Source organism: Trichosurus vulpecula, chromosome 7 (genome assembly GCF_011100635.1).
Source record: "Trichosurus vulpecula isolate mTriVul1 chromosome 7, mTriVul1.pri, whole genome shotgun sequence".
NCBI lineage: Eukaryota > Metazoa > Chordata > Mammalia > Diprotodontia > Phalangeridae > Trichosurus > Trichosurus vulpecula.
In genome coordinates, this window is record NC_050579.1 from 232060143 (window position 1) to 232084482 (window position 24340).

General features: G+C 39.0%; 1 pseudogene; it reads right to left on the bottom strand.

The window, feature by feature from the left end:
* Positions 1 to 697: 697 nt before the first annotated feature.
* Positions 698 to 2603, bottom strand: LOC118858380 (annotated as a pseudogene).
* Positions 2604 to 24340: the final 21737 nt, after the last annotated feature.

Sequence of the window (24340 nt, forward strand, 5' to 3'; positions counted from 1 at the left end):
GTGCTAGTTAAGACTAACCTGAGGAAAAGTGGGAAATATGAAAAGACATGATAAAGGTTCTTCATAATTGATTTTTTGAACCTCTGCCCCCCCAAAATATGTGTTTTCCAGAAAGAAAGAGAATAATCTAATAGAATACTTTAAATGGACTAACTTCTTAGTGAATGTAAAAGAATATGACTTTAGATATACACATTGAAAAAGTACTGGACTTGAAATCAGAAAGCCTGAGTTCTAATCCTGCCTTTTACTACCTTAATATCTGTGTGACCTTAGTCATGCTACTTCCCCTTTCTTGGACTTCCTTTTAAGGGAAAAATGGAGTTAAATAGATATCTCTAGGGTCCCCGGTGGACCTAAATTCTATTATAGTAGATTGGCTGCTTCATATCCCTACTTTAAGACAGGTCTGCGTTGATACCATCCCAGGAAGATGGTTATTCATTCATTTATTTTTTTCATGGTGCCAATGTGAAATAGATTATATTCTCCAGGACAAGAATTGCATTTCCATTTGTTTACAGCAATAAAGTGCAATGTTGTTCACTTCTCTCCCTCTGCACACTATCAAGTATTCAAAATGTCCAGATTTAGGTAGTAGTGTAAATGTTACTTTTAAACCACTACTGCCTTGGCTACAAATCTGAGTCCTTCAATTTTTGGAAAGCCGTGTGGAATGCTCTTTCTTTTGGTGAATTTAGTCGACCTCTTCAATGGCAGGTCCAGAAGAAGCACCCCTAGATGGGGCTGCTCCACCCCCTGGGACCCCACCAAGCATGCCCCCTGCACTCGGATACAGCTTAGTAATGATGGGGCTGCAGACCTTCTCCATTTCTTTCTGCTGATGCTCAAATTCCTCCTTCTCAGCAGTCTGGTTCTTATCCAGCCAGTTGATAATTTCATTACATTTGTTAAGGATCTTCTGTTTCTCTTCATCACCAATTTTGCCTTACAGTTTTTCATCCTCTACAGTAGCCTTCATGTTGAAAGGGTAAGGGTCAACAGAATTCTTGGAAGACACCTTGTCGCTCTGCTTCTCATCCTTAGCCTTGTATATCTCAGCCTCCCGAACCATATGCCCGATGTCTTCTTTGCTCATATGTTCTTTGTCTTTGGTGATGGAGATCTTGTTCTCCTTACCTGTGCTCTTATCCCCAGCAAAAACATTGAGAATGCCATTTACGTCAATGTCAAATGTTACTTCAATCTGAGGAACACACTTGTGTGCTGGGGGAATTCTTGTGAGCTCAAATTTGCCAAGCAGGTTGTTATCCTTTGTCATTCCTCTCTCACCTTCATAAACCTGAATAAGCACACCAGGCTGGTTGTCAAAAAGGTGATAAAGGCTTGATGGGGATGGTGGCATTACATTTGATCAGAACAGTTACAACTCCACCAACAGTTTCAATTCCAAGGGACAGAGGAGTGACATCCAACAGCAGCAAGTCCTGCATATTCTCAGATTTATTTCCAGACAAAATAGCAGCCTGGACAGCTGCACCACAAGCAATAACCACATCAGGATTGATACTCTTGTTGAGTTCCTTGCCACTGAAAAAATCTTGCAGAAGCTTCTGGATTTGGGGAATTCGAGTAGAACCACCCACCAGGATGATGTCATGAATCTGTGATTTATCTAGCTTGGCATCTCTTAAGGCCTTTTCCACAGGGTCCAGTTTGCCATGGAAGAGATCAGCATTCAGCTTTTCAAAATGGACTGTGGTGATTGATGTATAGAAGTCAATACCTTCATAAAGGAAGTCAATCTCAATACTGGCCTTGGTGCTGGAAGAGAGGGTATGCTTTGCATGTTCACAAGCTGTGCAAAGACAGCAAACAGCCCTCTTGTTCTCATTGATATCCTTCTTGTGCTTTCACTTGAACTCGGCAATGAAATTGTTGACCATTCAGTTGTCAAAGTCCTCTCCACTCAAGTGGGTGTCCCTAGCTGTGGACCTCACCTCAAAGATGTCATCTTCAATAGTAAGAATGGAAACATCGAAAGTACCACCTCCAAGTCAAAGATCAACACATTTTTTTGGCACCAACCTTTTTGACCAAGCCATAAGCAACAGCAGCAGCAGCTGGCTCATTGATGATCTGGAGTACATTGAAACCAGCGATGGTCCCAGCATCTTTGTTGGTCTGACGTTGGGAATTGTTGAAATAGGCTGGTACTGAGACCGTGGCATTTGTGACAGTCTTCCCAAGGTAAGCTTCAGCAATTTCTTTCATCTTGGTCAAGACCATAGAAGATACTTCTGGATAGAAACTTTTGGTCTCCCCTTTGTACTCCACTTGGACCTTAGGCCTGCCTGCATCATTCACCACCACAAAAGGCCAATGGTTCATGTCTAACTATACAACTGCATCATCAGATCTGCAGTCAATCAGATGTTTGGTGTCAAAAAGTTGGTGGGGTTCATTGCAATTTGATTCTTTGCAGCATCATGGATTAAATGTTCTGTGTGTCGATGAAAGCAATGTAGCTTGGTGTGGTCCTGTTTTCTTGGTCATTAAATCTCCACTTTCCTGTGTTGGAAGACTCCCACACAGGGGCAAGTGGTACCAAGATCAATGCCAACAGTGGGTCCCTTCAACATGGTTGCTGGGGGAGTCAGGGGTGTGTAGCTGACCACTTCAGAGGAAGAAGGGCTGCTGCTGCACTGAGTAGACCCATTCATTTCTTAAAAGAGGAATTAATCAATCAATGTGCATGTATCAAATGCTGCTATGCTAGGTAGTAAAGATACAAAGATAACGATGAGGCCATCCCTACACTCAAGGAGCTTATAGTCTATTGAGAGAAAATGTGACAGAATCTCAGAGAAGAAAAATCATTAAATTCAACCCTATCTCACATGGCTATTCTGAAAATGGCTTACTATTTCTCCAATATTTGGGAGGTTTCTGGGGAACCAAAAGAGTTGGAAAGTATTGTTTTATTATAAAATGAAATATGTGGCCCAGAATCTCCTCTACAACGTCTATCGTAAGGGGTCATCTAACCTTTATTTGAAATCCTCTGGTGAGGGTGAACCTGCCTCATCCTAACAGAACTCACGTCCCTTTGCATTAATTCATTGCTGTTGTTGTTGTTAAGTTGTTTCAGTCGTGTCCAACTCTCAGTGATCCCTTTTTGGGGTTTTCTTGACAAAGATCCTAGAGTGGGTTGTTGTTTCCTTCTCCTGCTCAATTTACAGATGAGGAAACTGAGGCAAAACAGGGTTAAATGACTTAGGGTCACACAGCTAGTAAGTGTCTGAGGCTGGATTTGAACTCATGAAGATGAATCTTCCTGATTTCAAGGTCAGTGCTCTATTTACCACAACATATGAGTTAGCAAATTGTTACTAAATATTCTCTTATACCAAACCAGGATCGAGAGTAATACCTTCTTCAATATTTTATTTGAATTAAACTGTGTGAAATAAAAGCTGGCTTGGATTGCAGTAATTTGTTCAACACTGAACCATTAATATTTTTGTTAATTTGTTAAACTACCCTCAAAACAGAAGGTTTTTGTTTTTGTTGTTTGGGGTTTTAGGATTTGTTTTGTTTTAGAGACAGTATTTACTTGTGATAGGACTACCATCTACAGTAGTCTCCTCCTGACCCTCTGCTCTACATCAGTTAGGCTAGTTTATTATTTCTCCCCTCAATGGTGACAATGCTGTCCCCAGGAATTGATTGGTCCATAGCTCAAATTGTGCCTCTCTTGATGCAGCTTCCTGTTAGCCTTTGACAATATTGATGTTGCTTCCTTATTACTTAAGGGCATGAAAGACCCATCTAAATAGAATTAGGGCCCTTTTGACTCTCTATATCCTAATGGAATAGCCATGTGGAATTTACTTTCTACACTATGGCTAAATAAACCTTCTTTAGTTAATTGTTAAATGACCTATCAATGCCTCATTTCATTCTAACATCAAACAAGGTGCCATCAAACAGATGGGCAGGCTTACTCCTAACACTAGTGAACCAGCTTGAAGAGTATTTAATTTATATAAATATACATTTTCCTGCAGTATAAGACTGGAATATCAAAGCATTCTTTGAAACAAATAGGAACTGAATTGACATCCTATTTGGTTCAAATATTTGGTTAAAAATGTCTAAGACAGGCAATTCTCTATCAGTAATCTTGCCTACCATTTTACAAGTCTAAAATCCAATGAATAATTTTGTATGCCCAACCTAAATCCCCTCTGGTGCTCTTTGAACCCATTTCCTCTTGTTCTTTCCCAAAGAACAACTATAACTTAATCCCTCGTATATGTGAAAATTGTCTCTTTTCAGACAGGTTAAATAACCCTGATTCCTTTAGCCTTTCCTCATAAGTCCTCTTTTCTAACTCTGACTTCCTATCTCACAGGCCTCTTGTGAAAATGTCTTCATATTTCCCTAACATTTGGAGGTGACTGGAAACGAAAGAGCTGGGAAGGTGCCAAGATATATTAATAATAACTGACATTTATATAACACTTCAAAGTTTTCAAAGCATATTACATACATTACTGATGTGTTTCTCAAACTCTATTTTTTTGCTCATGGCACGGTATCATTCTTTGCCATCTTCACAGTGGGAGAGAGTCTAGAGACCTTCATGTATGCATGGAATTGCAAATGTTAAGTTTATAAAATTCAGGTAGAATGAGCCAAAACTTGAGCCCCAGCCTTTAAAACTCATTGCATTTACCTCCTCACTAGAAAACTGTGAGATGGCTACTCCAGATATTCTTATTCTCATTTTGCTGCTGATGAAAGAAAGATGCATAGAGTCTATGTGATTTATCCATAGTCACACATGTGTTAAATATAAGAGGCAGTATACAAACTCAAGTTTCTCCTGACTCTAGGTCCATCATTCTTTCTTCTAGATGATCAGTCTTAGATTTTTTTGTCTACTTTAACCAAAAAAACAAATCACAACCAAATGAATGCAGAAGAGGGTATGAGAATATAGCTGACCTTTTAATAAACCAGACATTACATGTGTATAAAGCATGAAAAACAAAGCCAGTCTCAATTTTTTTTTTGTTTTGGAAGATAAAATTATTTTTCATAAAATGTATTACTGATATTAGCATTTAATGGATTTATTAATGTTATTTTATAAATAATATATATTTTAAGAATTGTCATTTTAAGATTTCTAATATAGTAAACGTCAATGGATATAGTTCACATGAACAAAAGCTCTTTGAGGGGTCCTAAATAGATCTTAAGAGCATTAAAGGGTCTCGAGACCAAAACATATGAGAACATTTATTGTACACTATGCTTTTTTTTACTGTAGAATTAAATCATTAAGTATCAATTCATTCATTTATTCAGCTATTCCTTAAGTAACCATAGAGCTTTAAAACCTGCACAGTACTTTAAACATTTCTGCAACACAGTAGGACCTTCAAATGCTTTCTAATTATCTCATACATTCTTCATGATAATCTCAAGAATTCTCTACTAGGGACATTATTACCACCACCACCATTTTACAGATGAGGAAACCGAGATTGAAAACAGGTAACTTGTGCATAGTTATACAGCAACTAAGTACTTTATTTGGCATGCAAATACTGATCGTCCTTACATTTGGTCCAGCTCTGGATATACTACATCTAAAGCTGTCTCTGTGCTCCTTATAATTAAAGCAATCTAGAACTCAATCAACAAGTATGTATTAAGCACCTACTGTATGCTGGGCGCTGAGATTACAAACATTATTTGTCCTCAGATAGTTTACAGGCTAAAGAAAGAAACTCTGTGTGTGTGTGTGTGTGCACGTGCACACACACACAATTAAAAAGTAACCTTAAAAGGGAAGGCTCTAGTAGCTAAGGCAATGAAGAAAAGCTGCCTAACACAGAAGGTAGCACTTGAGCTCATTAATGAAGGAAACCAAAGATTCCTAGAGACAGAGGTGAGGAGAGAGGATTTGGGAGTGGGGGTGTGTTGTGGCGTGCTGGTGCGGGGGAGGTACAGTGTAGAGGTACAGAAAAGGGAATTAGAGCATCGTGTGAGGAAAATAGTAAAGAGATTGATAGGATAGTCCATCGAGTGTGTGGACTAAAGGAATGAGTAATACTAGAGCCATCCAAAAGTGGAATAGGCTGCCTTGATAATTAATAGATTCCTCCTAATTAGAGTTATTTAAGCAATTTCTGGTTAGCAATTTGGTAAGAGTGTTGTAGTGGGGATTTTTGTTCAGGCATGGTTTGGACCAGATGGCTGCTGTGGCCCTCTTCAGATCAGAAGGTCTATGATTCTGATGCTAGGGGCTAAGAAATAAAATGATAATTTGGTGATAAATGTGTGAACAGAGCTACTGGGAATATGTGCCAGTTTTGCTACATATGAGGAAAATAAGGTTCAATTGGGCTAGTCATGAAATGAGTTGCATGGGCAGGATTGAAACTCTTAGCTGTAGTTTCTTCCACTCTTTTATTTCACTAAATGATATCCCCCACATCTACTTTAAAGTGGCTAAACTAGGACATAGAGGACTGGAGAAGGAGGGGGGTAAAAAGAATAGCACATTGGAACATCACCTTATAAGCAACTGCCGACCTGAATTTTTCTCTCTTCCCAGTCTCGTGGAAGGACATTTATATAATTTCTTCAGCTTTACGATAGAATTACTCCTCTGAGAAATCCCACACTGTGAAAATCTATTCAAGTAATTGAGCTGGCAGATGGTCTTAATATAAGAAATATATTGATACAACAGCCACTTACTTTCCTGACCGATGAAGCTGATAAAAGATGGAGCTGAACAGAGCATGGATAAAGGGGAAAGCAGGCAGGCAGCTTAGACACATGCTGTGGGAGTTGGAGTCAAAATAATATAACCTAGCTCATTCACTTTGATTAATTTTTTTCTCCAGTGACATTACTTTACTCTCAGCACATTGATAAGGCCTGTATTTCAATAGCTTCCTTCTGAAATGTCAAAGCTAAACACTGAGACCCAATGGCTCATTCTTGAAGTGAATGAAGCATTCCAAAAGGAGGTCTCACCTTCATGTGAAGAGAATAAATAAGTGAATGATCATTTATTAAGCAGTTACTTTGTGCAAAGCATAGTGCAAAGTGCTAGGCTACAGATTTAAAAGAAAAAAGACATTCCTTGCTCTCAAGGAGCTCACATTCTAATGAAGGAGGGCAACACATACAGGAGGCTTCAGCCACAAATCAAATGGGAAGGTCCCCTGGTCCTTAGGGTGCAATGGCAAAGTAGATAATAATGTACCTTCTTTAATGTTCTTTCCACTAACAAAATCGTATAAGTTTCTGATGTCGAAACCATTTGAAGTACCTCTTGGATCTCAAGAATTAACTTTTCTGTGTTATTGTAATTGTCGCCATCAACCCTTGCAGTTGTCATCCACAGAAACTTGTATAGTCTGTACCAAAGTCTTTGGTACATCAAAGTGTTTCAACATCAGAATCATAGACCTTCTGATTTGAAGGGGACCACAGTAGCCATCTGGTCCAACTCACGCCTAAACAAAATTCCCCACTACTACACTCTCACCAAATTGCTATCCAGCAAATGTTTGAGCAATTTAATTAGGAGAAAGCAATTAATTCTCAAGGCAGCCTATTCCATTTTCAGAAAGCTCTAATTGTTTGGAAGTTGTTTCCCTCTTACTTCCCAACCTCAGACATTAAGCCTAAATTTGCTTGAAGACTACTATCATTCTCCTCAACCTCCTCTCAGCCCTCCTCCCTCATCTGCCTCTGTCACTCACATTCCTTAGTCTTCTTCAGGCTAAATATTCCTGCTTTCTTCAATAGATTCTCATATAATATGGACTTATGGCTTCCACTATCCTGATCCACCTTTTCTGGATGCTCCTTTTTATAAAAGCCTATCACAAATTTGGTGCCCAGACCCAAACACAGTATTCCAGATGTGATAAGCCTATGGAAGAGTACAAGGAGAGGATCATCTCCTTCTTCCTGAGGTTTCGCCTCTCTCAATACATTCACATTAGCTTTCTGAACTACGGGCAGAAATAAATGGTCATCACTAGAAAGCTGACTGGGAAAAATGCTCATAATGCCAGGACAGTAACACATTTCTAGTGTCATTTACTTTGATTAATTTTTTTCTCCAGTGACATTACTTTACTCTCAGCCCATTGATAAGACCTGTTTTTCAATAGCTTCCTTGGAATTTTACATCCTGTTCCTGATAATTCTAACAATGCCTCTCCCTCCCACCCCACCCCCGCCAAAGGCAGGCTGTATTCTGGAACACTGGAAAAAGTCTACATGGTTGTCTGCAATGGCCAAGCTTTGGCTATTATATAAAACTAACCATGGTCCTACCTATTTGGGACTCAGTTATTCTGCTGTCCAATATGCTATCTCACAATTGTTTTGCTGCAGTTGTTGCAGTGGTGGTGATATGGAAACGGTAGTGTTTCTATCTGTGCAGAAGGTATAATTTGTTTGTATTAGGATGTAAGAATAGCTTTTCAACTGACATCTATGGGTTTCACCTTGATCTTGAACCAAACCTTGTTCATGGAGAAAAATTTTGCTAATCAGAAAGTGGTGAAAACAGAAAATATATCAAATCCTATATTATATTTTCTTTGGGTTCAGTGCTTCTAAGAGGAGGTCCCCTTAACAGGATATCCCCTAATGGGTATTTCTCTTTAATAGGTGTTCCCCTTAAGTGGTGCTCTCCCTTGGGGAGGCTGCCCCACCTCCTTTGGGGATTCATTCTCCTTTGGGGGGACTGCCTCACTTAGGGATCTGCCATCGCCCCTTAAACTGGGGTCTCGCTTTGGCTGTATCTCTCTTCAGGGGCAAAGGAGACTGTTTGGTTTATGTGTCATCTGAAATAAATACCTTTACTTGAAAAAAAAAGAACCTAAGAGGAAATAAATAGTGAGCATATTGGCCTCAACAATGACTCTATTACAGAAGCTTTTCTTTAAATATGGGGGTACTGAGGTTGATTGAGTCTACCTGGTAGAATCTAGAATAAAGAGGATAATGAAGTTTGAAAGTTACTGTGTAATTGCAGAGAGTAAACTAGATCTGGAGACAGGAAAGCCTGGGTTTAAGCCTTGCTTTTAGGGCATATAGTATTTGTGCTATTATCAATAAGTCACTTAATTTCTCAGCGTTCCATGTAACTTACAGATGAGTTGCTGATCTGCATTGATGGAGGGAGTCTTTACACCAGGACTTCCTTAAACTCATAAAATCAGACTTCATTAGAATGTCATGAGGTAACTTCAGGGCAAAGAAGTGAGGCCAATGGTAAATTTTGCTGCCCCATCATCTCATCAAAGAAATGGTATTGTTGATCCCCGTGTTATCCAAGGTAGTTAGATATCCAGAGTGAAAGGGAAAGGTAATAAGGAGTGTACCCCTTCCCCAAGTGGCTGCAGGTCTTCATGCTACTCTGCCCTTGATCTTGGTCCAAGGTTGGTGGGGGCAAGGGAAGGGCTAGTGAGGAAGACAAAGGAGTCAGGGCAATCTCGTAGAAGCAGAAAAGTAGCAGATATGCCTCAGTGTGATAAAATGATAATAGAAAAATGACCTAAATTGCATTTTTATGCAGATAGGTTGTAAACTAGAAGAGAACTCATATAATCAGGCATTAGAGGGGGTTGTAGTGGTTATTTCGTCCAACTTCCTCATTATACAAATGAAGACACTGAGGCTCAGTCAGTTCCTAGTTAATTGAATTGACCAAGGTCCTACAGCTTATTCAGTAGCCGACTAGAACTCTAGTCTCCTGACATCAACACAAACTGATGCTGTTCCTAAGAAGACTGACAAAATCCTGAGTATCATCGGGAATAGTATTGGGAACAAAATGGTGAACACTCTTTTACTAAGTCTCTCATTTTGTCATTTCTAATTCCAAAACATGTCTCGTATCAGTTCACTTTTCTCCACTCACATGGACACCACCATAGTTCAGGCCCACATCATGACCTTTCTTCCGTCTTCCATTCAATGGACAAGGAAGTTTTCCTAAAGCACAAATCTAACGATAACTGTCCCCTACTCAATAAGTTCAAGTGGCTCACTATGGCATCTAGGATCAAATATAAATTTCTGTTCGGAATTTAAAGCCCTCCACAATTTGGACACAACCCCAAGTCTGACTGTGGCCCTCCAATGACTCCCCATTACTTCCAGGATGAGATATCCTTTATAACCTGACCACTTTACATTCTCTTTTTTCATTTTATTACCTTCCATGTAACATACAATGCCGTAACACCAGGCTCTGTGTTCTTCCTTAAACGAGACACTTCCAAATCTGTACATTTTCATTGGCTGTCCCCCATGCCTGTTTTGTTTTCCCTCCTCACCTCCATCTCTTGGCTTTTTTGGCTTCTTTCAAATCTCGGCTAAATTTCTACCTTCTGGAAGACAATCTACATTGATAGTAGTACTTTCCCCATGAGATTATGTCCAATTTATTGAGTGATCAATTCATGCATGTTAAGGCCCAGGGAAATTGACCTTATACATGGTATATGCCAAACCTCATATGTGGTATTCCATTTCCTAAATCCATGACGATGCTCTCATTGGCTCCTATGCCTGGAATGTACTCACTCATCACCTTCAACTCTTAGACTCCCTAGCTTCCTTCAAGCCTCAGCTAAAGCTCTATTTTCTGTATGAAGCTTTATCCTGGGATTCCCCCTCTCCATTCCCTAGCTGTCAGTTTCTTCTTTCCAATATTATCTTATAACTAGATTGTAAGGTATTCAAGACCAGGGCCTATTTCATTTTTGTCTTTGGATACTTAGTACCCAGAGCAACATCTAGAATGCAGCACTTAAGAAACGTTTCCTGATTGATTAATCAACACCTTTTACGATACAAAAATAGAATGTGTGCATCTGTTTCAGCTTCTAATTGTGGCACCTGAAGAAAGACAGGACAGGGCTGAGAAATGAAGTCCCAGAGACCGTTCTATCTCTGTTTGGAGAATGGTGTGATAAAGAACAAAAATTCTCCTTTTTATACTCCCACCAGTTGTCCTTTGATTCTTCCTCTCCGTTCCCATTTCACACTCACACAGAATGCCTAGTGGAGTGGCCCTTTTGTCTGTATCCCTACAATGTATTGGATCTTTATCTTCCTTCAAGGCTCCTATAAAGTATCAAATTTCTTGGTAAAGCTCTGTTGACTGTTCTCTCTCCCTCTAGTTATTAATGTTCTCTCCTTGTATTTACTTGTCATGTAAATATTGTATCTTTCCTAGTAGAATACAATTTTCTTGGAGACAAGAATTGTTTTGCTTTGTTTTTCTTCATATCCCATGCTCCTAATACAGTGCTTGAAACATAACAGGTTCTTAATATATGGCTGAGAATTTAATTAATTGTTGTTGTATTGTAACATTGAACAAATCATCAAACATTCCTTATAAAGTTTTGCGTTCAGATATACACTCAACTGTGATGGTATTTTATTATTTACATTATAGCATACTATACTACCATATTATATTATATTGTTATTTTATATACTACATATATATATATATATATATATATATATATATATATATACTATCATATGGTATTACACTATTATACTTCTTTTCAGAAGAAGGATTCAAAATCATTGAGTAGAAATGTCTAGTTTTACTTATTTAATTCATTTAAGCTGTGCTCTTTGTCATTAAATCACATTAAATTACGGTTCTCAAAGTACAGAACATACACCATTTAGTTACAAATATACAAAATGGAGAAGTAGAGGGCAATTACATAGATTAAACCATCAGCTTTAAAATTCCCTTCCTCACTCACCATTAAAGACTTATTTTTTTAAAAAAAAAAGATGATGCCATCTCACATTTCCTAAAGGTTAGGAGACTGAGGTCTTATGTGGGCGTGGAACTCCAGAGAGAAGTTTCTCCCTAATAGGACTTCTAGAGGTTCCCTGGAAATCAGCTCAGGAGAATGTCTATGGATGAAATTTTATTTCATGTCCGTTTATAGGGAGAGAAAGAATCTCTCCTTGTCAAAACTCCCTAAACTGGTTCCATTTTTTTTTTATTTTGGAGGAAATTTTGACATCTGAGTTTATCAGTTTGAGAAGATAGCTGAGGTTGGGGTAGAGTGAACATTTATTAGGCACCTACGATGTGCCACTCATGGTGAGTGCCCTGAAGGAACTTACGTTCTAATAAGGAGAGACAATATATACAGGAATTAGTGGCTTGGGAAGGGTATTTTTGTCTGTGAAGTCACGGTAATGGTGAGTTCATACTTTGGACAGTCGATTGATGTTCCATTTCCCAAAGCAAGAGCAAAAAGAATATTTTTGCTGATTTGATTACTTTGACCAGATGGGGAACAGGTTGGGGTAGGTAGGAAGAGAGGTGGTAGGTAGATGGCAAGAAGGCTGGGTCGATGTCTGGGTCTGAGTCACTTGATATTTGGAGTGGGGCTAACAAGAACAAATTCCATTCATGGTTCAGTGAAAAAGAATTTGACACTTTGATTTCTTTGAAGGTTTAATGGTTTTCTTTCTATTTTGTGATTCACTGTTCAGTTTACTTTAAGACTGTGCTTTGAGGTAAATACAGGTTTACATAACTTTTTACATACCAATGACTATGTCTCCCTCAGATTCAGAGGAGAGGGATGGCATATCTAAAAAGTTTTGTAAACAGTGCTTTTCCAAACTTTATAGTTACAATTTAGGGATCATGTGATAAGTGCTTTTCTCCCTTTGATCATTTGATGAATATGGCTCCCTCTTCCTCACTGAAAATCCATTGGCCCATGGTCTAGTTGTTTTTGTTATCATAGTTTATGTTCCCGGTCTGCTTTGCTTCCGTGGCAGCCAAAAGATATCATGAAGTAACAACTTCTCACATCATTACTGAATTGAGGCCTGCTTCTGAGATTATAAGACATCACATCAAATTTTAGCCAGGGCTGCCCAGAGGGAAATCCAAATAAGAAAATGAAAAATATAGGTCATTATTGGACATCAACTAAGAGTGGAGGGGAAGGCTGAACTGAGGAATTTACAATATTCTTTGATAATGGCTAAGAATTCTTTATATAAATATTACTGTAAGATAGCATTTGCTTCCTTAAAAAGTTATTACAGAAGTTTTTAAGCTCATATATCTTAGTGAACAGCAGATTTAAATAAAGTTTAAATTTTAATCTATCTAGTTTCTGATGATTATTGATACTTTTTAAATCAAATTTGAAAATTAAGGGAGAGAAAAGCACGTAATGAAATGTGAACTTACATGGAGCTGGAAGATATCTGTTCCACTTTCTGTGAGGTATGTAAAAATGACCAGATACAGTGTTTTCATTGTGACAACAGTGCCACCTAGTGCTTTATCTAGGTATTTTACAGCTCTGTAAAAACTAGCTTATAAGTTCCAAAACCAGAACTTGCGTTGAAGTTAGACCACATCAAAAGTAGAATAGTTTACTAAATTTCAAAACTATATTTCTAGAATTATTTCTTATAATAGCTTCATTGTTTCTATGGGGGAAATGTGTGTTCCTCTTAAGTTTTATAAGTGAGAGCTTTCATTAACGAACACTCACAAATTCTGTATTATTTTTATTTTGGACTTGGCTTTTCATTTAAGCCCTTCTGTTTACTCTTTATGTCACCTTGTGGAAGTCACTTAATCTCTCTTGGCCTACATTTCCTCATCTGAAAAATGAGAGGGTTAAACTAGATGATACAAATATGCTGGTCTTGTATTTGGATGTTTCTTTGTGTCAATTGCCCTTATTAAAAATGAGGCATTGGGAAAATCAGTCCAATAAAAGAAGTTTCTCATGCATTAGTAATAATAGAAGAGCCTCTTTATATTCATGAAGTATGAACTACATAATTTTGATTCAATTTTGTTACTTTAATATAATTTTGTTAGGTTTGTACAGTAGTACTCACTAACTCAACTATATAAGTTACCAAAATGCTTTGTTAGAAAAGAGAAATTTAGAATGGCTTTAATGAAGAGCTAATATTTACCTTGACATATTAATTGTCTTGCATGAGGCGAGGCAGAACCAAGATGGTGACTGGAAAGCAGGGACTAGCGTGAGCTCCCTGCCGAGCCCCTCCAAAAACCTATAAAAAATGGCTCTGAACCAATTCTAGAACTGCAGAACCCAGAAAATAGCAGAGGGAAGCAGGGCTCCAGCCCAGGACAGCCTGGATGGTCTCTGGGTGAGGTCTATCCCACAAGGAGCTGGGAGTGGAGCAGAGCAGAGTGGAGCAGAGCCCAGTGTGGGTGGTGCGGACCAACCAGACCAGGAGCCGGGCGGAGCGTGGCCTAGCTCCCTGAATCAGTGAGCTGCAGCAGTTACCAGACTTCTCAACCCACAAACACCAAAGACAACAGAGGTTAGTGGGAAAAGCTGCTGGGGACAGAATTTAAAAAGGAGTTAGTGGTTCGGCCCCCACCCCAGGGGCAGAGCAGGTGGGGCAGCTACAGAACTACAGCTGCAGTTGCTTCTGGCCCCAGGTCCACCTGGTAGGAGGAATTAAGCGGTGGATCAGAGCAGGAGTGAAGAGCCTGCTGAAGATCTAAGTCCAGTCTGAGTTGGGGGTTCTTGGGAAAGAAGGGATGCTGGTATGGCAGAGCTGGCACATCCCCTCAAGCTTGGAACAAAGTACTCTTAACTCTACAAGCAGTCATACCCCGATGAAAAACTCAAGGGTCAAGTAAGTTGGCTGGGAATATGGCCAGGCAGCTAAAATGCACCCAGATTCAGTCTCAGACTCTGGAATCTTTCTTTGGTGACAAAGAAGACCAAAACATACAGCCAGAAGAAGTCAACAAAGTCAAAGAGCCTACAACAAAAGCCTTCAAGAAAAACATGAACTGGTCTCAGGCCATGGAAGAGCTCAAAAAGGATTTGGAAAAGCAAGTCAGAGAAGTAGAGGAAAAATTGGGAAGAGAAAGGAGAAGGATGCAAGAAAACCACGAAAAACAAGTCAATGACTTGCTAAAGGAGACCCACAAAAATACTGAAAAATATACCAAAGAAAACAACACCTTAAAAAAGAGACTAATTCAAATGGCAAAAGAGCTCCAAAAAGCCAATGAGGAGAAGCATGCCTTGAAAGGCAGAATTAGCCAAATGGAAAAGGAGGTCCAAAAGACCACTGAAGAAAGTACTACCTTCAAAGTTAGACTGGAGCAAGTGGAAGCTAGTGACTTGATGAGAAATCAAGATATTATAAAACAGAACCAAAGGAATGAAAAAATGGAAGACAATGTGAAATACCTCATTGGAAAAACCACTAACCTGGAAAATAGATCCAGGAGAGATAATTTAAAAATTATTGGACTACCTGAAAGCCATGATCACAAAAAGAGCCTAGATATCATCTTTCAAGAAATTATCAAGGAGAACTGTCACGGGCTTCCAAAGCCTCGTAACTACGCTTGGGGTTCCCCCCAAGCTCCAGGCCTCTGCCTAAGCAAAGGACCTGATCTCGCGGACAATGTACAAGGTGGGAGCTGAACAAGATGGTGAATGACTCCGTTTATTACTTCAGCAAGCAGCACATTTATACCTTTAGTGACGTAGGTACTCTCTTTGGTTACGTGGGTGAAAGACAGGTAAAGATAATACACCTGGGTCCTAGGACTGCCCTGACTCCGCCTACTCTCCTCCCTTTCTCTTCCCACACTACCCAAAGCTCCCTGCGGGCAGGCAGTCCAGGCAAAGACCGGAAACTCCACGTGGTCAGGCAGCCGGAAGTTCCACATGCTCTGCCAGAGAGCCGGAAGTTCCACGTGGTCTGGCAGGTCCGGGCACAGGCAAAGACCTGGAATTGCCAGGGAGGCAACAAAGGCGAGACCCCTCCTCCTGGCTCCACCCACATCCCAAAGCCCTGAGTCTATCTCAGCAGGACCCTGGGCCTGGAGGTCTGAGGAGGACAGGGCTCAGCTCTAACACGGCCCATAACAGAGAACTGCCCTGATATTCTAGAGCCACAGGGCAAAATAGAAATTGAAAGAATCCACCGATCATCTCCTCAAATAGATCCCAAAAAGAAATCTCCTAGGAATATTGTTGCCAAATTCCAGAGCTCCCAGATCAAGGAGAAAATATTGCAAGCAGCCAGAAAGAAACAATTTGAGTATTGTGGAAACCCAATCAGAATAACCCAAGATCTAGCAGCTTCTACATTAAGAGATTGAAGGGCTTGGAATATGATATTCCAGAGGTCAATGGAGCTAGGATTAAAACCAAGAATCACCTACCCAGCAAAGCTGAGTATCATGCTCCAAGGCAAAATATGGATTTTTAATAAAATAGAGGACTTTCAAGCTTTCTCAGTGAAAAGACCAGAGCTGAGTAGAAAATTTGACTTTCAAACACAAGAATCAAGAGAAGCATGAAAAGGTAATCAAGAAAAAGAACAAGAAAAAGTAATTGCAAGGGACTTACTAAAGTTGAACTGTTTTGTTTACATTCCTACATGGAAAGATGATGTGTATGATTCATGAGACCTCAGTATTAGGGTAACTGAAGGGAATATGCATATATGTATATATGTTTATGTATATATATATAAGTGAATGTGTATGTACGATTATATCTATGTGTGTGTGTATATGTGTATATATATATATATATATATATATATATATATATATATATATATATATATATGGAGAGAGAGAGAGAGAGAGAGAGAGAGAGAGAGAGAGAGAGAGAGAGAGAGAGAGAGAGGACACAGGGTGAGTTGAAGATGAAGGGAAGATATCTAAAAGAAATAAAATCAAATTAAGGGATGAGAGAGGAACATATTGAGAGAGGGAGATAGGGAGAGACAGAATGGGGTGGATTATCTTGCATAAAGGTGGCAAGAGGAAGCAGTTCTGGGGGAGGAGGGAAGAGGGCAGGTGAGGGGGGAATGAGTGAATCTTGCTCTCATCAGATTGGGCCTGAGGAGAGAACACAATACACACCCAATTGGGTATCTTAACCCATAGGAAAGAAGAGGGAAGAAGATAAAAAAAGGGGGGGGGGATGATGGAGGGAAGGGCAGATGGGGGTGGAAGTAATCAAAAACAAACACTTTCAAAAGAAGACAGGGTCAAGGGAGAAAATTCAATAAAGCGGGATGGGTTGGGAAGGAGCAAAATATAGTTAGTCTTTCACAACATGAGTATTGTGGAAGGGTTATACATAATGATACACGTGTGGCCTATGTTGAATTGCTTGACTTCTTAGGGAGGGTGGGTAGGAAGGGAGGAGGAGGGAGAATTTGGAACTCAAAGTTTTTAAAACAGACATTCAAAAACAAAAAAAAAAAGTTTTTTGCATGCAACTAGAAAATAAGATACACAGGTAATGGGGATTAGAAATTTAGCTTGCCCTACAAGAGGGGAAGGGAAAAGGGGATGGGAGGGGAGTGGGGTGACAGAAGGGAGGGCTAACTGGGGAACAGGGCAACCAGAATATACGCCATCTTGGAGTGGGGGGGAGGGTAGAAATGGGGAGAAAATTTGTAATTCAAACTCTTGTGTAAACCAATGCTGAAAACTAAATATGTTAAATAAATAAATTAAATTAAATTAAAAAAAGAAAAAAAAGTAATTTAATTGGGATGTTGTTACATAAATTAGGTGGGTAAAATTGTCATCTTTTTTATTATATTGACTTTACCTGCCTATAAAAATACATTCCAAAAAAAAAGAAGAAAGAAATCTCACCATTTTGTGACACTTGTCTGACAAGCAGGCCAGAACAATCTTAGCCATGTTGACTGAGCTAGATTGAATCTGAGCATCTTCGTGAAGGCAAGATGGATCTTATATACAGAAAGCCTGTGGGAGAGATCAAGGGGTGGTCAAGTAGTCTGGGGTGACTTAGAGGGGGGTGGTTTAGGGAGGGTCTTGAGAAGGAGTCTAAGGAGGATCTTGATAGGATTGGGATGACAAGAGGTCAGACTCCAGGAACCAAGAGAATGGGATTTTGATAGGATCAGGGGTGGGAAGTAGCCAGAGGCAACTTGGACATAACAGAGATTTGGGATTAGGGATAATAGAAGGCTTATGGCCTCAGGAGAAGGTCCAATCTAGTGTGAAGACTCAAGGAGAGTTCAAGGGGGTTCCCAGAAACTGAATCCCATCATTACTATTACACTTTTTGACCACTTTTCTTTTTTTTTAAACTTGCAGGGATATAGAAACAAATGTATACTGGGATTCATTGTCTTGCTTCTGAGCACACAACCAGACACAGGTAGAGATGGAAAGTTAGATTTCATAATTTAGCCTCTGACCACATAATATGTGTGTGCTATTATCAGATCTCAAAGACTTGAAAGTGTAAACTGTATCTGTACAAGAATTCTTCCTATGACATTTCCAATAAGTAATCATTTAATCTTCAGTGGAGGACCTACTTTGCAAGGGACATGAGTATTTCCCAAGCAACTCAATTCTACTATTGGAAAGTTATAATTTTATGAAGTGTTTTTTTATATTGTTTCTAAATATGCATCTGCAAATTCCAGCATTTAACTCTATTTCTTCAACAACATCCTTTCAAAGCCACTAACTATTTGAAGTAAATACAATGGACAAAGCCTAAGGTTTTTAGCCTGAGAACTTGGGTTCTAACCCCAGCTCTTTCCCTAGGCCTCTGGTTTTTTGTTTGTTTGTTTGTTTTTTGCAGGGTGGAAGGCAGGGCAATTGGGGCTAAGTGACTTGCCCAAGGTCACATAGATAGTAAGTGTGTCAAGTGTCTGAGGCTGGATTTGAACTCAGGTCCTCCTGATTCCAGGGCTGGTACTCTACTCACTGCGCCACCTAGCTGGGCCTCTGTTTACTAATCTATCAATGAAGACTTTGGACTAGATGGCCAACTCTAAGTCTTTTCTTCAGGCTAAACATGCCTACTTCTTTCGGCTTGTCTTCATATGTTATGGTCTCAAGGGCATTCCTGGTGGACTTCTTCTGTTTCCTCTTATTGTGACAAATTTTTATTATCAGCATCCTTCCTAAAATATGGTGTTCAAGATATCAGGTCTGAAAATGAGTATATTTCTGTACTTAAGAACTAAAATGAGATATGATGAGACCCAATGAGGATGACAAATCCATTTATTTTTGGTAGCTATTGAGCACTTATTACATACTATCAGAAAGATAAAGTGGGATATGCAAAAAAAGTATTTAAAGAGAGAGATTGAGAAACTGGGAGAGAGACTGGAAGTGGGGAAGAATAAACATTTATATAGCACCTACTACATGTTGGGCACTGTGCTAAACACTTTTACAATTAGAATTTCATCTGATCCTCACAACACTGAGAGGTAAATGTTATCAATCTCATTTTACATTTAAAGAAAATTTAGTGATTTGCTCAGGGTCACATAGCTAGTAAGTATCTGAGGTTGCATTTGAATTCAAGTTTTATCCACTCTAGGACCAGTGTTCCATCTATGGTGCCATCTAGATATCTTATAGGTTGTACTACTGTTGTCCAACTTAGTCTTACTGGGGAGCTAAGTCATATGTACATACAAATAAGGTCCATAATACAAGGTTAGCAACACAAGACAATTTGCCAATGTGCCAACTGAGCAATGCCGTGTATCTGGAGGACAATAACTATAAGTAAGCTTAATGCAAAGCAGAAAGGAAGCCTAAGGAAATTAGAAAGCACACTTTAAAGAAAAATAATATATTCTGCCTGCTTTTTCTATCCTCATTTGACTTTCAGGAAAATACCATTTATGTAAAGTCAAAGTCTCCATTTCCCAGTAGTATTATTCCTTAGAGAAGTAGAAAGTAGAGAACGGGTTAGGTGGGGAATGAGTGGCCATGGTAAATGAAGGAAAGGTCAATGCCAAGGTCAGTACACTAGATGTAATTTCTGTGGGCTTTATTAATATAACTTTTCAAAATGGCTTCATTGACTTTGCCGAATGAAGCATTGAAATCTAGTCTAAAAGCCACTTGATAAAGAAAGATCTTCCTTATTTTATTGTTACATTTTGCATTTATTGATAGCGGTCAACAATTTTGTGAAGCTTCATAGTTTATAAGACTTTAACAAGCATGATCTCATTTGATATCCACAACAGTCTGCAAGGTAAGTGCTGTAAGACTTCTTGTTCCCAGAGGACTGAACTAGGAGATGACATGTTAAAAGGGTGTTAAAAAAAACCAGATTTTATCTAGTTATAAGGGGAAGACCTTCCCAGCAATTAGAAATAGCCAAAAGAAGAGTGTGTTTGAACAGAAGCTCACCCCTTTCCCCTCTCTGAAATTCTTGAAACCAAGGTGGGATGGTGCCTGTGTTCATAAATTTTCATCAATATCAGTCTTCTGGAACTTCTAGTCTGTTTTGGAGTCCTAAGCAATCTCTTCACCAGATACTAGAGAAACATTTCCTGATATCAGAAGCTCTGGAAATAAGTTCTGCTAAAAATGAATCTCACAGAAGGTCACAGTTCCAGGTCAGTAACAATGAGCCTTTTTGAGCTAACTGCCCAATAGGGTTTGACAAATACTTCTTAGAGGGGATTGTTATTCAGGTCTGAGGTAGAGTAGATGGTGCTTTCCAACAATTAAATAAGTCTATAATAATAATAAAATTAGCCTTTATTTAGTGCTTTAAGTTTTGTTAAGTATTTTATATATGTTATCTCATCCAGTCCACACAACAACCCCAGGGAGTAAATTGCTATTATCATCTACCTTTTTACCAATGAGGAAACTTTGAGGCTGAGGGATTAATTAACTTTCCCAGAGTCACACAAGTAGCAAATGAAGCTACATTTGACCTAGGGTATTCCTTACTTCAAGTCTATCACTCTATCCACTGTGCTACTTAGCTGCCTCAACTATCAATACCCCCACTTTAGAGATTCAGCATATGAGGCAGTGTTTAGATAGTAAGTAGCATAGTATGGTTTGGAGTCTAGGTCTTAGAACTTTAATTCATAGTGCTCTTTCTCCTGAAACACATTGCCTCAAACAAATGAAAGTTCAAAGGATCACAGGTGTAATAGGATGGTAATAAAAATAACTAATATATGTGTGTATATATTTGTATCACTTTAAAATTCACAAAGCGCTTTACAAACATTATCTCATTTGATCCTCACAACCACCCTAATAGGAAAGTGCTGTTATTATTCCTATTTTAGAGATAAGGGAACTGAGGCAGGTGAGGTTAATGACTTGCCTAGGGCCACATAGGTCTTCAATAAATATTGGAGAGAAGATGAGAACTTCATATTCAGATCTCTTCCCACTGACCTGAATTAATTTAGGAGATTATGGGCTGGTGATGTCACCTGATTAATAGTTACTATCTACATGTAATTTCCTTTCTACTCTCTAGAAATGTCAGCAAACAAAGGTAAGGGGGGAGTAATTCCAGTGGAATTTTCTTGGGTCATTTTGATCCTTGATATGTGAAAGTGATGGCCTGAAGTTGTTGCATGTTGCTAGAGTGATTTGCACCTTGGTATCAGCGAAAACCAGCTGTTTGCAATGCACTGTCCTAGTGGTATCCTAGGGAGAGAGGAAGGTTAGAAGGGAGTGAATTTTCATTTAATTTGCACTGGCCAACTTTTTCACCACATTTTATGAACTTAAGTATTCTATTAATCATTTTTCTTATTCTATTCAATTCCATATTCATAGGTTTTTAATTTTTTTCCTGCTGATTTTGGGATGGAATTCATCATTTCCCTTGGATCTTATTTACTTTTCTCTTTTCCTTTCTTTGATTCATCCTGTCCCTTCAAGATCTTATTTATCCTTTTACAATCTTATTTGGTACTTGCTGCTCTTTCTGAATGAATCAATTTTAGATTGTTCCCATCTGTTTGACTTTCTCAGTACCTGTACCTATATTCGTGGCTTAACAACCTTCATGTTCTATATTATCTATTTCTCTTCAAAAGTAGCTGTGTGAGTGTGTGTACTGGTAATGTAAATTTGAAGATCTTCCCAGCCTTTAATAGGCCCATGTGCTCTACTTATGTCACAGGAACTTAAGTCACATGTGGTGGGAGGAGCTTGCTGAATGAGTGGAACAGGAAGGATGGAGCAGGAAATGCTCAGAGCATTTAGAATGGTAGGAGAGAGAGGATATAGGCAAGGAGCCAGCTAGGAATTGTGAGTGTTTGTTAGTGGGAAGGCCCCAGCCAGCTTGGACAAAGAAGGCTTTGGAATGGCGGTGCCAGCTGCACTGATAATGTGTATTAACTTCCTTGCTGTTGTGACTGATTGGGCTTTCTTGTGTTGGGATTCAGTTTACTGGTGTTGGGATTTGGTTTTCTGGTGTCTGAATAAATGTTTTGCTTCTGTCTTCCACATGATGAGTCTGTTATGTTTTGCAAATCAGAATCACACAGCATACTCATAACAATAGCAACCATTGTGAATATTTCTTTGGTGATACAGTGTGTGTGTGTGTGTGTGTGTGTGTGTATGAAAGAGAGAGAAAGAAAGAGCAATTTGAAAAGATACATGAAGAGAAAAAGGAAATAAATGAAGAGAGAAAAAGATACTGAATACTGAATTTGCAGGACAAAAAAAAAGATAATGTAAGGATTTCACTAACCATTCATGGAATTCTCAAACTGGAAAGCTGAAAGGGACCTTAGAAATCTTCTACACCACCCTTCTCATTTTACAGACAAGGAGAATGAACTTAACAGCCTGCCTGACCCTGGGCCAACTGTATATTAAAAGATCCCAGTACCTCCAGGGACAACTGGTTCTCTGAGAGGAATACCTCAGCTAAGCATGTTCATTTGCATATTGGGATCATCTATGAATTGAATGGCTTCTCTTGTTTGGTTAGAAGCATTGTCTCCAGAAGGCAGAGGAAGACAATGTAAGAGTGTGACAGGGAAGGAAATGGAACTGCAACTTGCTCTAGGAGTTATCTGATCATTGGGTTTGTGTCCTCAGTAAATAATATAAATGCCTACAAGTCCTTCAGAGGCTGCTCATCTGTAAGCCTAAAATATACTGGGTTCATATCTGCCTGATTGTCTTTTTCCACCTAGACAGGGTAGGACAATGTGCACCGAAGAACCACAGACTGAAGACCATCTTCCTTCTACAGCTGCAGTATAATGGACATAACATACACCGATAATCAGAATATGTGAGTTCAAGACTTGGCAGTAACATGGGCAAGTTATTCATCCCCTGAAGAAAGCAAGGAAGAAAGAGAGAGAAAGGCAGATAGAGACATAATACTATTAACTTTAAAATGTGGATTTCATAAAAGTGAAGATTTCCAGTTTTCTGTGTCTGGGATGTGCTAAGATGTTTTATAGAAAGGAAGGGTGGGGGTAGAGAATGTATTTTACATCAAGTAAGATCATCCACCATAGAGCTGGAAGGTTCTTTAGAGATCAGCTAGTTCAACCTTCTCAATTTACAGAAAAACTGAGGCCCAATAATACACAGGTCTTAAGTCTCAGAACAAGTTTGATCCCAGATTCTTTAATTCCTTATCAAGTATTCTCAATATTGCATGAACTATTGTCAGGGTGAGAAGTTTCCAGGAACAGTGGGGGATGCATTGTACTCTTTATTTAGCTAGTGGCTTGTGGTGACTCTCTAGGCTAACCTTGTCAAGAGGATCTGCCTCAATGTGAATCAATGAGCGCTCTACCTTTTCACCCTGAGAAGCATTCCAAATGGTGATCCTTTCAACCTAACTAATGCTCTTCTGAGTGTTTATATGGAAAAATTCAGTCTTTATTTCCATTTAATTAAATTCAACAAACATTTGTTGATTGCTCACAAACTGTAAAAAGCACAGAGCTGAGTGCTAGAGATACAGCAAAAAAATTAAATAATCCCTGCCCTGAAAGAGCTTACATCCCACTGAAAGGGTTGATTATGGATCAATTATGTATGTAAATAAGTAAATAAAAAAAGTATTCAGGAAGTAATACAAAGTACTATAGAAAAAAAATACAAAGTGATTTTGAGATAGTGTGCTAACAATTGAAACAATCAAGAAAGGCCATGTTTTTAGGAGGTTATAGTTGATCTATTGAAGGAAGTTAGTAATTCTACCAAATGGATATGAGGAGATAGTGCATTCCAGACATGGAGAATATACACAGATAGAAGAGATGTGAAATAGTGTGTATAGGGAGCAGTCGAAAAGAAAGAGAGGGAAAGAGAGAGAGAGAGAGAGAGAGAGACAGAAAGACAGAGAGAGACAGAGAGAGACAGAGAGACAGAGAGAGACAGAGAGAGAGAGAAGGAAGAAAGGAAGAAAGAAAGAAAGAAAGAAAGAAAGAAAGAAAGAAAGAAAGAAAGAAAGAAAGAAAG